The following is a 14020-nucleotide window of genomic DNA, read 5'->3' as shown; positions in this document are numbered from 1 at the left end:
TGCTACAGGCAGCTCCATTAATGCGTCATGGAACTGTGTTTGGAGAAATTCTAAAAATCGTGGGCCATTCATTGTCCCAGGTAGAATAATTGGCCCAACTAAAATATCGTCAATGATTCCCGCCCAAACATTTACTGAGAATTGGTGCTGGAATGAACTTGGTCTCACAGCATGAGGATTCTCCAACTGCCACAGATGCTCGTTGCGGTGGTTTACGTATCCCAAACGCGTGAAAGTGGCCTCGTCGGTCCACATAATACGTTTCAAAAACGTTTGATCCATTCGTGCTCTTCTTGTTATCCAGGAACAAAAAACTGATCTTGCAGCGTAATCTGGTCCAATAATGTCTTGAACTCGTCCGAAATGGTAAGGGTGTAATCCTTCTCTTTTTAATACTCTCCAGACTGTCCACTTGCATAAATTCATCCTGTTGGCTATTCTTCTAATGCTCAGTCTCGGGTCGTGTGTGACTAATCTTAAGATCTCTTCTTCGTCCTGGGGTGCTACAAGTCGAACACGTTCATCGGCGGGTCTTCTTATGCCGTTCTCAGCGAGCCGTGCATGAATTCTTATGAATGTGCGAGCATTCGGAATGGGTCTGTTAGGAAACCTCCTTGCGTACTCTCGAACAGCAGCATTAGCGTTCCTGTTGCAAAACCCATAAACGAAATGTATGTCAGCAGTGTGCTGACTAGAATAATGGCCGTCTTCCATTTTAACAAAAACGGAAAATAAACAGCAGGTCCAACAACTAACAAAAGTTTCAACAATAACACAATCGAACTGAAGTAAGCCGAAGATAGCAGAAGTTTGTTATCACAACGCAGAGCAAGGGATGACTGATTGACCTGGCAGCACCCCTTGACTTATCTACCTGCTTGTAAAAGAAAAACTGGGAGTGGGGATGATAATTCTTGGGATTATCTCAAGTTATTAATAAAGGTAATTAACAGGGTCATATTTGAACACGTGTTATTTTTGAAGTATCAAAGATAGAGCTATGATTTTGGTATGCATTTCTAGCTAATATCCTGTACTACAAATGCAGTACGAAAAAAATGTAGATAAATGACCTAGTTTTTACATAAAAAAATAAAAACTGAAAAAGTAATGCATTTCTGTCCTAATTATTTACTTTCAATATTTTTTTTTGCCCTGTTATTGAAATGTTTGCGTACAATTATTAGCTTTAATCGATTGCTTACATGTTTAGCTATCCAATAAGATATTTTTTGTATTCGTAGGACGAAAAATTGACAGATAATGTCAAAAATACCACGTGCACCCGTGCACAGTTGTTTGAAAAATTAAAAATGCCGCCATTTCATTACCGTTGACTTAAAAGAAAAAACACGTGGTGATTTATCGATGAAATCGATTGTACTACACGCCCTTAACGGCTCCGACATCGTTGACCAGACACATTGTATTTTCCAAAAAAATCAAATATCACAAAATCTGGGGAAGTCACACTACACGGTCCGTGACATTTCGCACTTGTAATATTTTTTTTATATGTTTCTAATACTCTTAGGACAATACATTTAGGTTGACCTAAAACTAGAGGTAAATTGCTAAGTATATTGATATAGAGTTTACTTATTTTCACAAAAATACATGCTATTCTTACGTGTTACACAAAAAATGCATAAGAATAAGAATTACCCAAATTTTGTGTAACCTATCACATTACTATTAAGATATGTAACGTAATCAATAGTTTAGTTTTATATTCCTCAGTATGGAGTTCATCAAGCTAATACATTTTGTGTATTCGCGATATAACTGCCAGTTTCCCCATCACCTGCATATCGTCCACCTGGCTAAAACTGCCAGGTGGATGAGATTTTGCGGCAGGTTAATGTCACTGATACCACAACTAATACTCGTAACTAATATATAATTGTATAGCGATTATATCGCTTTTGCGTGTTAATTTAGGAATAAAAACTATCCTGTCTGTTAAAGCTGCATATTATTCAAATTTGTGTACTTTTGTCTTACGTCTCGTTAACCTATCCAAAAAAGTCAGGTGAATGATGCAATAGCAGGTGAATGAAGCGTCATTCACTTGCCATATGACAGGTGAACGATAACTATTTAAAATCCACGTTACATATACTCAAACAGTGATTATGTTTGTTAAGACGTTAGTGGACAACTGTTTCTCCATACAAACGTAGCCCCATTTTCCTCCCTGGGTTTTTTATGACAAAAAAATTTTTTTGTTACACTAATGTCGTAAGTAGATTTGTGACGTCCTATGGGAAAAGATACCTTATGAGGGTTTTCAGTTTTAGATATATTAAAATATTTTGTAAAAAGGTGAAAACATGCTCAATTCTTTTATTGTGTGATGACGTGATAACGGGCGCGAGAGAGAGGTATGGATGAAAAGAAAAAGACATGCTGCGTCGACCCCAAATGAATGGGGCAAGGGCAAGCGAATGATGATGATAATCTGAAACCTTAATGCTTAACGTTTGTTTACCTGACCGATTTTGAAAATTCTTTTTTTGGTTGTATGTATATGCATACAGATTGGTCCCGTTTTTGTCAAAACTCAGTTCTGTTGATGGGATCCATGAAGAATCGAGGGAACTCCTCAAATCTTCAAGACATACATATAGTGATTTTTGTGTTTTTATTTACAAATCAAGCATATACATTAAAAAAAGTGACATTGGATGAAGTGGAACTGCTGATGAAGATCAGAACGGAACTCTTCAACGACGCATAGTTCACGTTTGGCGACTTGTCCTCTTCGTTATGTTTGTTAAGCAAGTTAAGTTTTTAAGCCACATTTTTGTCAAGCTCGAGTTCTGATGATGGGATCCATGAGGAATCGAGGGAACTCCTCAAATCTTAAAGGCATGCGAATGACCAAAACAGCGTGTGTCTATGTTGCATCAAACCTGAGTTCCAGTAGGTACTGCGAGGGTTCAGCATCAGCTCTATCTTGGGTACTGCTCTCCCAAGTGCTCATCAAGACGTGTCGAATGACCAAAACAGCGTGTGTCTATGTTGCACCAAACCTGAGTTCCAGTAGGTACTGCGAGGGTTCAGCATCAGCTCTATCTTGGGTACCGCTTTTCCAAGTGCTCATCAAGAAGTGGAGTGAATGACACTCATTTCAGGTGAATGATGACAAGAAACCAGGTTAACGGCAACGGACACAGGTTAATGGTGCCTCTCGATAACCTGTCAATATTTTCCTAACACCTGGATAACCTGGGGACAAAATATCTTTCACCTGTCCTTGATGTCATTAACCTGAATTTCAAACGCCTATATCTTCTAAACTAATTGAGGGAATTGCTTCCCTTCCACATTTTCTAATAGTTTAAGTTGCCTTTTAACGATCCCAATAAAAAAAAAAGAAAATGCAAAAGTTTTGAAAAACATCAATTTTAACCTGGCGGTGCCAACTTTTTGAGAAACGACCTTAACATTATTGTCAAATATTTTGACGTATACCATTTCATTTCATTTATTTCATGCGAAAAACCATGGTTATAAAGGTGTTACATAACGGTTAGGTACATGGACACCCTACAAGGGCGTAGCACTGTCTTAAAAACTAAAAAGTTTATTTATACAAAACAAGATATGTTTAAATTGGTAGATGTAGTGGAAATACAGGGTGGAACATTTCTAGAGACTGAGCTGAAAGGATAGTGTTATCTAAGTGATCCACTATCGAGTTATTATAATCATACAGCTGGATTCAAAAGTAAAATAAAATCATTAAAATGAAATATTTTATATCAGTGACAACCCTACAAAGTTATTTACATTTTAAATTGACACATGTCATGTCATTCAATAGGATCTACCTCCTAGGGTTGAAACATACAGATTCTCGGACTAGTAAAAGTCCTTCGTTCTGTTCCACCCGATATAATAATAATCACACCAACCACAGCTATGCCCCGTTCGTTAGATTTTTTTAGAATTTTAATTAAGTACTTACATATAATAAGAGTTAGAAGCATTTAAAATGTGTATGCAAATTGATTTTCGTTCCTAATTCTTATAATAATCCAAAAAATCGAAAAAAGTCAAACGAAGGGATACATAATTTGATGTATATTTAATCATACAGGGCCGGATTAAGCATGTCGGGGCCCCTAGGCAGTGCGAAGCTCGGGGCCCCCTACAGTAAATTCTGCACACAGCACATTCAGTACAGGGAAAAAAAAGTTTGCGTTTTTAATTTCAATCTTCAGGCGTCGGCCGAGCCGATCCAAATCGAACGATGTCTGTTTCGCGCTTATTGCGTGGACATAAAGCTATTCTATCGGTTTTTGCCGATTCCGCGTCGCGTCAAGTGTGGGGAGAGCCCTTTAGGCTTAAGGCCAATTCCCAGTGGAATACTAAAGATGAGAGCTTCAGCGTCACTTTCTTATTTATCTCTAATAGCCAATTTTAAACGAGGCTAAAAGCTAAGCTCAACTAGTGCCGCCAAGTTGATTTTCTCAATAGTTAATATTTCGAGAGGCTGAACAGCCATTGTCCGACCATAAGACCAAACGCCGAGCCACATGATTAGAATCAACCTAATAATAAAGAATTACTTAAATTACTAGAGTTAGACCAAGATAAGCCTGCAACAATATTGATAGCAATCGCAGTGCAAGTGTTATTTTAAACGTCAAAACTTCTATGATATTATGACGTATAAATAACACTTGCACTGCGTATGCTATCAAAATCATTGTAGACTTTTCATGGTCTAGGTACCTTTATTAATTTACCAGTCAAGCTGATATGTAGATACAGGGTAAATTAAAGAAGCAAAAATAAACGCGAGCGCAGCGAGCGCGAAATTTTTTGACAATATCGCAAATTGTGAAACCGTGTTAAAAGGCCGGGTATCGATCTTCATTTGGGCCTAAAAGTCCGAAGTGCCCCAATGAGGCGAGCTTTCATGCAAAGTCAAAGCCGTGCTTCATCAGGCTTCAGGATAAATAGTTCAGCACAGACACGAACCAATGTCCTTTATATTAAAAAGTGAGACCGCAGGCCGAGCTTGGCGCAGCGACGCCAAAGGCTAAGCTGAAGTAGAGGAGATGTGGAACACAATAAACCAATGGTAAATTGACCGTAGTTATGCAGAAAACGACCAACTCAATTTTTTTATCAATGCAGAAAGCGACTAAAGCTACTGAGTTAGGATGTAAGTCACTTTGACAAAAATAAAAAGTTGGTCGCTTTCTACAGAACTACGGTCAATTGAGGCTGAAGGTCGAGCATTCCTTTGAAAAACTGGGAACATTTTCGTCTTCTTTCTTTTTCTTTGTTTTAATCAATCTAGTCCTCGTGATTCTGACTCGAAATAACCCAAAAGTTGTTGGTTGTTCGAAATTTTTTTCGAACTATTTTCCCTGAAAACCTCAAATTACAACTTTACAACAGGTACCTACGCAGAATGCGCCTCGTAAACTTTTACGTATTGCTTCAATTTTATTACAGTATTTCATTAATTTAAAGAATGGATAAAAAAAAACAATAATTTGTTATTCATTATTATAAGAATAAAAAATTTACTCATGAATGTTGAGCCTATGGAACAAAATTTTATTTGGTGCGCGCTGAGCCGCCAGGGCCCCCTAGCCGAGGCGGGGCCCCCAAGCCGAGGCGGGGCCCCTAGGCAGTTGCCTACTTTGACTTAGGGTTAATCCGGCCCTGACCATAGCTATGCAGATATGATTTATATACCTACATCAAATGATGTAAAAACATTTTCAATAATGTCAATATCCAGAGAGGAAAATGGGGACTACGTATGGAGAAACGGTCGTCCCCTTGCCTCTTAACCGGGAGGCGTATTAACCGTTCTACAATCAAACACTTTTGACACTGACAAATCATATCCGTAACAAATCTAGATCTAATTGAGGCCGTTTTTTAAATGGAATGCTTATTTTGAAACACAGAGTAGGTCATATGATACTTCAGAATTTAGTTTTCAGTTTCAGTCCAAACCTCAGGCAGGATGCCCGAACTGGCTTAAACTAGATTCATTAAAACTACCCACGTTTTCAACATTTCCGAACGGAAAGGTCTCTACATATAATCAAATTTTTAAGTTTGAAATGGGAATTATTTACTAGTGGATTCGATTGAGCTGAAATTTTCCATACATATGTAAATCGGATGACAATGCAATATTATCATGACATAGAGCTGATCTGATGATGGAGACAGGAGGTGTCCATAGGAACTCTGTGATAAAACAATTGTAATATTTAAAACTTTCGCGTTTTGAACACAATATTAACTCACATTTATAGACGGGTCTATCGCGATTTTATTTAATTACCTTTATTTACCGACGTTTCGACACAGGTTTCGTTTTTCATACACTTTTTGGTAAATAAAGGTAATAAAATAAATTCGCGATAGACCCGTCTATAAATGCGAGTTAATATGTAAACAATTGTGTTTATGGTAAAAAGCTTGTACCAAAAATGAATTGTTTGCCAAAAACTTATTATTTTAATGTAAAACTGTTGAGTTTTTTTGAATACCGTTAGGTATGAGTATGCGTTAAAAGCCGTGGCTGATGTTTAACGAAAGTTTCTGATTGGATCGTTATAAAATTATTGCGTGAAATCGTTCCACTTTCGCCCAATATGCATATTTCAACGGTATCTGATGACATATTGCACATAACACGTGCAGTTAATCGGAAAAAAGGCAACGTTATTGACTACTTAATTTATGGAAAAATTATTGCAAACTTAATCAAAATATCGAAATAGCTGGGGACATATTTTTGAGATATAAAAAAACACCGTCTTTGTCGTTTAGGGGTTGTCTTAGCGACTACGCGATTATGGCAAATTCGCGCGAATTTGCGATACCTATCGGGTTTCTTACGTCGCGCTTTTGATCAGTAGAGACGGCGCAGTCTGCTCCAGTAGAAGATCCTCAAAAACGGATCGAACTTGTCGAGCGTTTATTCAACTTAATTGAAATAATGTGTACCTATGTAGATATTTCACTGAACATCTTTTACTATGAAACCGGTACAGGTAAAGGAATTTACTTAGCTGTCCAAATTAAAACATCGATTTATGTGTTTAATTTCTCCTTTTTTATTGTGGGACCATCGTAAAAAAAATTGTGGATGTTGATTTTTCATTGTGATTGACATCTGTATTTACAAATAGATCGATTTATGTCTCGTTTGGCGAAATGTATGAAACAGCAGGTGCAAATTTACCTCGGAGAATATGGCTAAACGTTGAAAAATTGGTAGTTTAAGGTACTAAGCTACGGTCAGAGACCTAAGAAAATGACTCACATCACATCGTGTGAGTCACACAACTTCAAAAATTATCAAAACGGTAGGTATAATCAGTAAGATATACTCAATATACTTATCTCAAAACCAGCTTCAATACTTCTAAATTTAAATTTTCAGAACAACATCTTAATCTAACCACAGATCATTAAAATCAATCACTTCCAATTAGTCATAGCGTTCTATTAAATTGCACTACGAATTTCACACTAACGGACAATGAACGGACTTGACGGATTTCCTAAAAAACCGGGCAAGTGCGAGTCGGACTCGTGCACGAAGGGTTCCGTACCATAATGCAAAAAAAAACAAAAAAAAAAAGCAAAAAAAAACGGTCACCCATCCAAGTAGGTACTGACCACTCCCGACGTTGCTTAACTTTGGTCAAAAATCACGTTTGTTGTATGGGAGCCCCATTTAAATCTTTATTTTATTCTGTTTTTAGTATTTGTTGTTATAGCGGCAACAGAAATACATCATCTGTGAAAATTTCAACTGTCTAGCTATCACGGTTCGTGAGATACAGCCTGGTGACAGACGGACGGACGGACGGACAGCGAAGTCTTAGTAATAGGGTCCCGTTTTACCCTTTGGGTACGGAACCCTAAAAATCACAAATATGCAAATTTAATTTGATCTGGTGGCAAAAATCTGAACTAAACTTTTTCTAATTTGTTGCTTAGTACTGACTGCACAGTGGCGCTACAGATGGATTTTTAGATAATTTTGCAGAGCATGAGGAATTTACACGGTTTGTGGTTTTAAGCATCTAGATTTTTGTTTTAAGTTAATCAATGCTATTCTAAATCGGTGATATCATCAGTGGACGGAATATTATTAGTAATTAGGGTTCCGTACCCAAAGGGTAAAAACGGGACCCTATTACTAAGACTCCGCTGTCCGTCTGTTTGTCACCAGGCTGTATCTCATGAATCGTGATACCTAGGCAGCTATAATTTTCACAAATGATATTGCCGCTATAACAACAAATACTAAAAATAGAATATAATAAATATTTAAGTGGGGCTCCCATACAACAAACGTGATTTTTTTGCCGTTTTTTGCGTAGATGGTACGGAACCCTTCGTGCGCGAGTCTGTCTCGCACTTGGCCGGTTTTTTATATATATATGCCTGCGTAATTCCTTCTTATTTTTTAGTCATTAAGTACCTTTTTTATATAAATATATTTCTAGCTGGGTACATTACATGTTTCTCTATATTTCTCTGGCTCTTCGGAAGTCTAGATTACCATGCCGATACTATCTGTGATCGAGTCTTATCAACAATAAGTCAATGGCCGCGGCTAATTATGTTATAAAACTGATGTTTTATGCATCACTCATTTCCATAGCCCGTTAGTGATCAATGATAATCTACGCCGATTCGCGTTAGCTCCGTTTGTCAGATTCACAGATTACTAGCCCACCAGACGGAGCATACTCCCTTACGGCCAAAACACAATTGGGTCAAAATTCTTTTCGTTATCTTGTTTCTGACCAATCTGCCACGCTTGTATTTGTGTCTTTTATGAAATAAATAAAAAAAGCCGAGTGCTATGCATGTCTTTTTAGCTGCAGATTATAATTCATATGAGAAAAATTAAAAACTAAATTTCACCTCATACAAAAAGCTCCACTCCGTACATTTTATTGGGGACAAAAACAAGACAACGAAAAGAATACGGCGTCGTATCACGTTGCGACGTCGTATCATAGAACCCTACAGTGTGAATTTTCGCTTTTTTTTATGCACACCACTATAATCACCAAATTTTATCGAAATCTGACGAAAAAAATCGACAACAAAATAAAAATCGGTCTATAAAACGTTGTCTGTCATTGGTAATCTATGATGATTATTATCACTTTAACCTCGTATTCCATACAATTCTACAATTGTAAAACCAACTTTAATTCGTCCACATTAAAGCTCCATTTGCAATACATCGTGGAGATGGTCAGATAGGCTTTACCCTCAGAAAGATAGGGTTAAGGATATTTTCCATATCTGGTTGAGCTACTGCGGGCCTACCGCGAACCACGTGTTGCCTCTCTGTCGCACTTGTAAATTTGTACGTAAGTGTGACAGGGAGGCAACAAGTCGAACGTGGTTCGAGGTACGCCCTCGGAGACTAAGATAAAAGTCAAGGGTCAAAGGATATGCATATTAAATATATATTAGAAATATAAAATCTTATTTGTATGTCTTTCCCATCACGGAACAATGGTGTTCCGGACCTTTGGGAGGCGTGCGCGGAGCCGAAGCCAACACGTAGAGGCCCTTTTCACACTTTAATGAAATGTAAGGGGTACACCGAGCGGATGCTGCCCTTGCCCGTGTCATGGGACGCACGCAGAGGCAGCACCCGCCAGGGTGTAAGGGCTATTGAGAGTTGATGGGATCTAAAATGAACTAGGTTATTGGGTGAAAGCGATGGACTAAGTACTGAGCTATGGGGTAAAAAACCGGACGCCTGCCTAATAAAACGGTATGCAATTTTATTTCCGGCAGACGGTGACTCGCCTTCACAAGATGTGCCCCCACAAAAAGCGACATCTAGGATGGCTCAAGGGCAACACCGGTGTGAGCGGCTCAGGGGTGTCGAGAGGTGTGCGCCGCTTTCTACCCAGTGGCTGTTAACAGCCACTGTGCCAACTCGCGTCTTATGCATATTTCACTTCCACCCCTGGAGCTTATAGCTCTAACGACTCCACTCTGGCCGGCCGGCTAAGGCAAGCCAGAGGCAGAGAATCCTGTAACACCCACCCTCCTTGCGGGTAACAGAATTCCCCAGGAGCACTCGGGTACGTGCGTAAATCTTATTATTATTATAACGGCCTCCTAGCCTAGTCGGTAGTGACCCCGCCTATAGTTCGTTTTTTTTAGCATTAGAAAAAAGGTAAACAATTTTGATGTGTCTTTTAATTGAAAAACATGTTTTAAAAATAAGTCACGGCAAATATGTAACAATTATGATTCTAATACGATCATTTATATTCTTCTGCTTTCATAAGTAATAGTTACTGATTTTTAAAAAGCGTTTTTCAATTAAAAGACATGACATGATCGCGTGCCTTCTTTCTAATGCAAAAAAACGAACTATACGAAGCAGGAGCAGGAGGTCCCAGGTTCGAATCCTGGTAAGGGTATTTATTTGTGTAACATAATTTCATAGGAGTTTGACGTTTAAATTAACAATAGCACTGCGTGTGCTATCAAAATCGTTGCAGACTTATCTTGGTCTAGCTGTATTCGTTTAAAATTATTCATAAAAGATAAGATAAAAGATAAGTTGTATAATTGGTCCTCGCACCGGATATGAAGGTTTAGTATCGTTATTAGAAATCTCGGAGGAAGTACTAAAAAGTTTCCTTTATGGGTACTTCGCGGTAAATTATTATAATGTCGGGCGCCAATGGTGCAAGCTTTAAGTACTTAAGTACAGTCGCCATCAGATATATCGGAGCGGCCAAGGTGCTCACAAATATCGGAACACGCCTCTATTGTCAGGGCGTTAGAGCGCGTGTTCAGATATTGTGAACACCTTGGCCGCTCCGATATATCTGATGGCGACTGTACATACAATTTTCTACTTATATTCCGAGAATTAAAAAAAAGTTTCTAACCAGAACAACATTATCAGGTGATAGTAAATAAGTATGTACATTCAACTTAACAGAGGTAGGTTGAAACAATGTCAATTTTGAGCTGGAAAAAAACCGGCCAAGTGCGAGTCGGGCTCGCTTTTCAAGGGTTCCGTACACAGTCCGACTCACTCTTGACCGCACGTTTCTAATAGGTTTTCCTGTCATCTATAGGTAAAGAACTACGTATTTTCTGTATTTTTTCCCAAATTTTAGTCCTAGTAGTTTCGGAGATAAAAGGGGGGATGGTCATTTTTTGGCCAGTTTCTTAAATAACTTCTAACCTATTTATTTAAAATTATTAAAGAAATATATTTGAAATTCTCAAAACGAGCTTTTTCATTTGATATAGCCGATTAAGCCGATATAAGGTATAACACGATAATATAGTGAGAAAGACTTTATTTTTTAACTTTCTATTTTACCCCCCAAAAGTGGCCCCCATGTTTAAAATTCATTGGTTTAAGTTACATGTCCGTCTTTGGGTCACTAATTGACATATGTGTACCAAATTTCAACTTAATAGTTGCTTCGAGCCATTATTAGGGTTGACACAACTTAACGTCCCTTTGCGAGCACGACCAAAGATAAGATATAGTATAAATTATCTCAGATGATTTTTTCGGGTTCGGGTGCTAATCCGTTAAACAAAAGCCTTTGTTTCTTTTAAGAGCGCTCTACAGCGCGTGCCAAAGCAACCATTTCGTTTAAAAAGCAACTATCGTGATAGTATTAAGGTTCAAATTCATGGGACAGCTCGTTCAGAGAACAATCAGGGTGGTCTTGTTTTTGGAGATAACAAAACGTGTTATCTCCGTTATGGGCTGTTTCATGAATTAGAACCATATAAATAGAATGGTAAGTTTGCTTTTTAAACGGGCTTGTTCCCGTTACTTATGTCGGGGCTAATAGCAGTAACGTGTAACCACTGCATAAAGGAAACAATACCTTTTGTTTAACAGATTAGGGTCCGAGCCCGAAATATCACCTGAGATAATTCATACTATAATGGCTTGAATTTCGACAATCCTAAATAGCCGAAAGGGATAGTGCCAGCATATATTAGAAAGGGACAGCATGACGAATCATGCATGCTGTCCCGAAACCCTGAACCGCTGTCAAACTTCGGTTTTGTAGGAAGTTTTCTTTCTGTACGGTAGTAAGTACCTACTATTATATATTCTGTGCTTTGAACTAACTTGACAATGGAACTAAACAAAAAAAAATATTTTTCAAATCGTTCTTTAAAAAAAGAAAAGTAAGATTCCGACTAACTGACAAATTTTGATTTTGGTGAAAATGGTTCAAAGTAAACATGAATAAACTGCGAAATAATATGCATTACCAAAGTCTACCATGATCTACATTAACCAAAACGCTCTAGCATAGTAAAATAAATATGTTAGCGGTCCGCAGGGGCGTTGACCCCGGCGGGTTTACGAGTGCATTTGCACAGTGACACCCCCGCACCCCCGCACCCCCGCGTCTGCGCCCGCGCCGGTGCGTCCACGCAGCGAGCGACGGTTCTCGAAATCGCGAGGGTGGTTCCTGTAGCGTTCCTCGAGTGTAAAGCTCTCTTTTTTAGTTTTTCGTACCTGTGTAACTCGTAAATACTGGCCCATGGCAAAGAACATAAGTAATCTATATGAAATTTACTACAAAAAAGATTACGTACCTACCTATAGGTATGATAATACTATTAATTATTCTGTGGTATAAGTAGGTACTTTTTTTAGGTGCTTTTTTATCGCTAGGTAGGTAGGTAGGTTTAGGTAGAGTTAGACCAAGAAAAATCTGCAGCAATTTTGATAGCCCACGCAGTGCAAGTTGTTATTTAGATGTCACAGTTTTACTTTTTCCATGGTGCAACCATGCCATGTTTTTGATGCTTTGCTTGCACAAACAGTTTTAGTTTCGCGAGTCGCCGCTGGCGCTAGGCATCTAGGAGCTGCATAAGCGTTGACACATGGTATGGTCGCGTTCATGATTTGACCTTCACTGTAAATCTTTGTCTATGTTTATGTTTTTCTTATTTTTTTGTTTGTTTTCTTAATTATTTTTCTTGTATATATTGTTCTTTTTTTTTGTATTCTCTGTTGTTATCTTAATTATTCCTTTTGTGTATCTTTGCAATGTTTTAATATGTATCTTTATGTGTTATCTGTCGTGGCATCACCGAATGGGCTCTACGGAAGACCAGCGCTGGCTTTATAGCTAGCATCATGCTGAGTTGGGTCCATTTCGTGATGCACACTTATTGATGTCTTATTTTCTTGCTGTTGTTGTCTGTACATGTTCGTACATGTTTTGTGAACGTCACGAATAAATATCTTTTATCTTTATCTTTATCTTTACAATTTCATAGAAGTTTGACGTTTAAAATAACACTTGCACAGCGTTGGCTATCAAAATAGCTGCAGTCTTTTCTTGGTCTAACTCTAGGTACTTTTATGCTTATCACACAAATAAATGCCCTTACCGGGATTTGAACCCGGGACTATCGGCATCGTAGGTCACTACCCACTAAGCCAGACCGGTCGTCAAAAATATGTGTTAAAACTCAAGCTTATACATACCTACTCATCTATATACAAGCTTTTGGCTAGGTATGCTGTTTCAAGCAAAGGTCGGTATCGTACGTGTCACATAAAGAAGGAATTAGAAACGTTCCGATTGACCGGGGAATTAATTCTCTGTAATTAGGTCAACTGCCATAAAGCCATCGATCGATCGTGGCTTATTGGCTTCGTGTAAATATTTCCTTGATTGCTGCACACTTGTGGTCAATGCACCTATAGGTATTACTACTAGAAAAAGGAAGTTATTTATTTTCGAAATGTACGATCTTGAGCGTTCTCAGCATTAATTTTATAAGATTTACACACATGTTAACAGTATTAGGTACACCAAAGCACAGGGTTTCAAGGCTTAAACAAACTGCTACCGAGTGTATCACAATTTTTCACCACAATAACGCGTATAAAATAGGTAGGTACGAGTACTAAATGTAAAACATTATGAATCAAAATCAAATAAACAGGAATTTTTCATACTTAACGTTA

Source organism: Cydia splendana, chromosome 4 (assembly GCF_910591565.1).
Source record: "Cydia splendana chromosome 4, ilCydSple1.2, whole genome shotgun sequence".
NCBI lineage: Eukaryota > Metazoa > Arthropoda > Insecta > Lepidoptera > Tortricidae > Cydia > Cydia splendana.
This window is presented reverse-complemented; position numbering follows the sequence as displayed.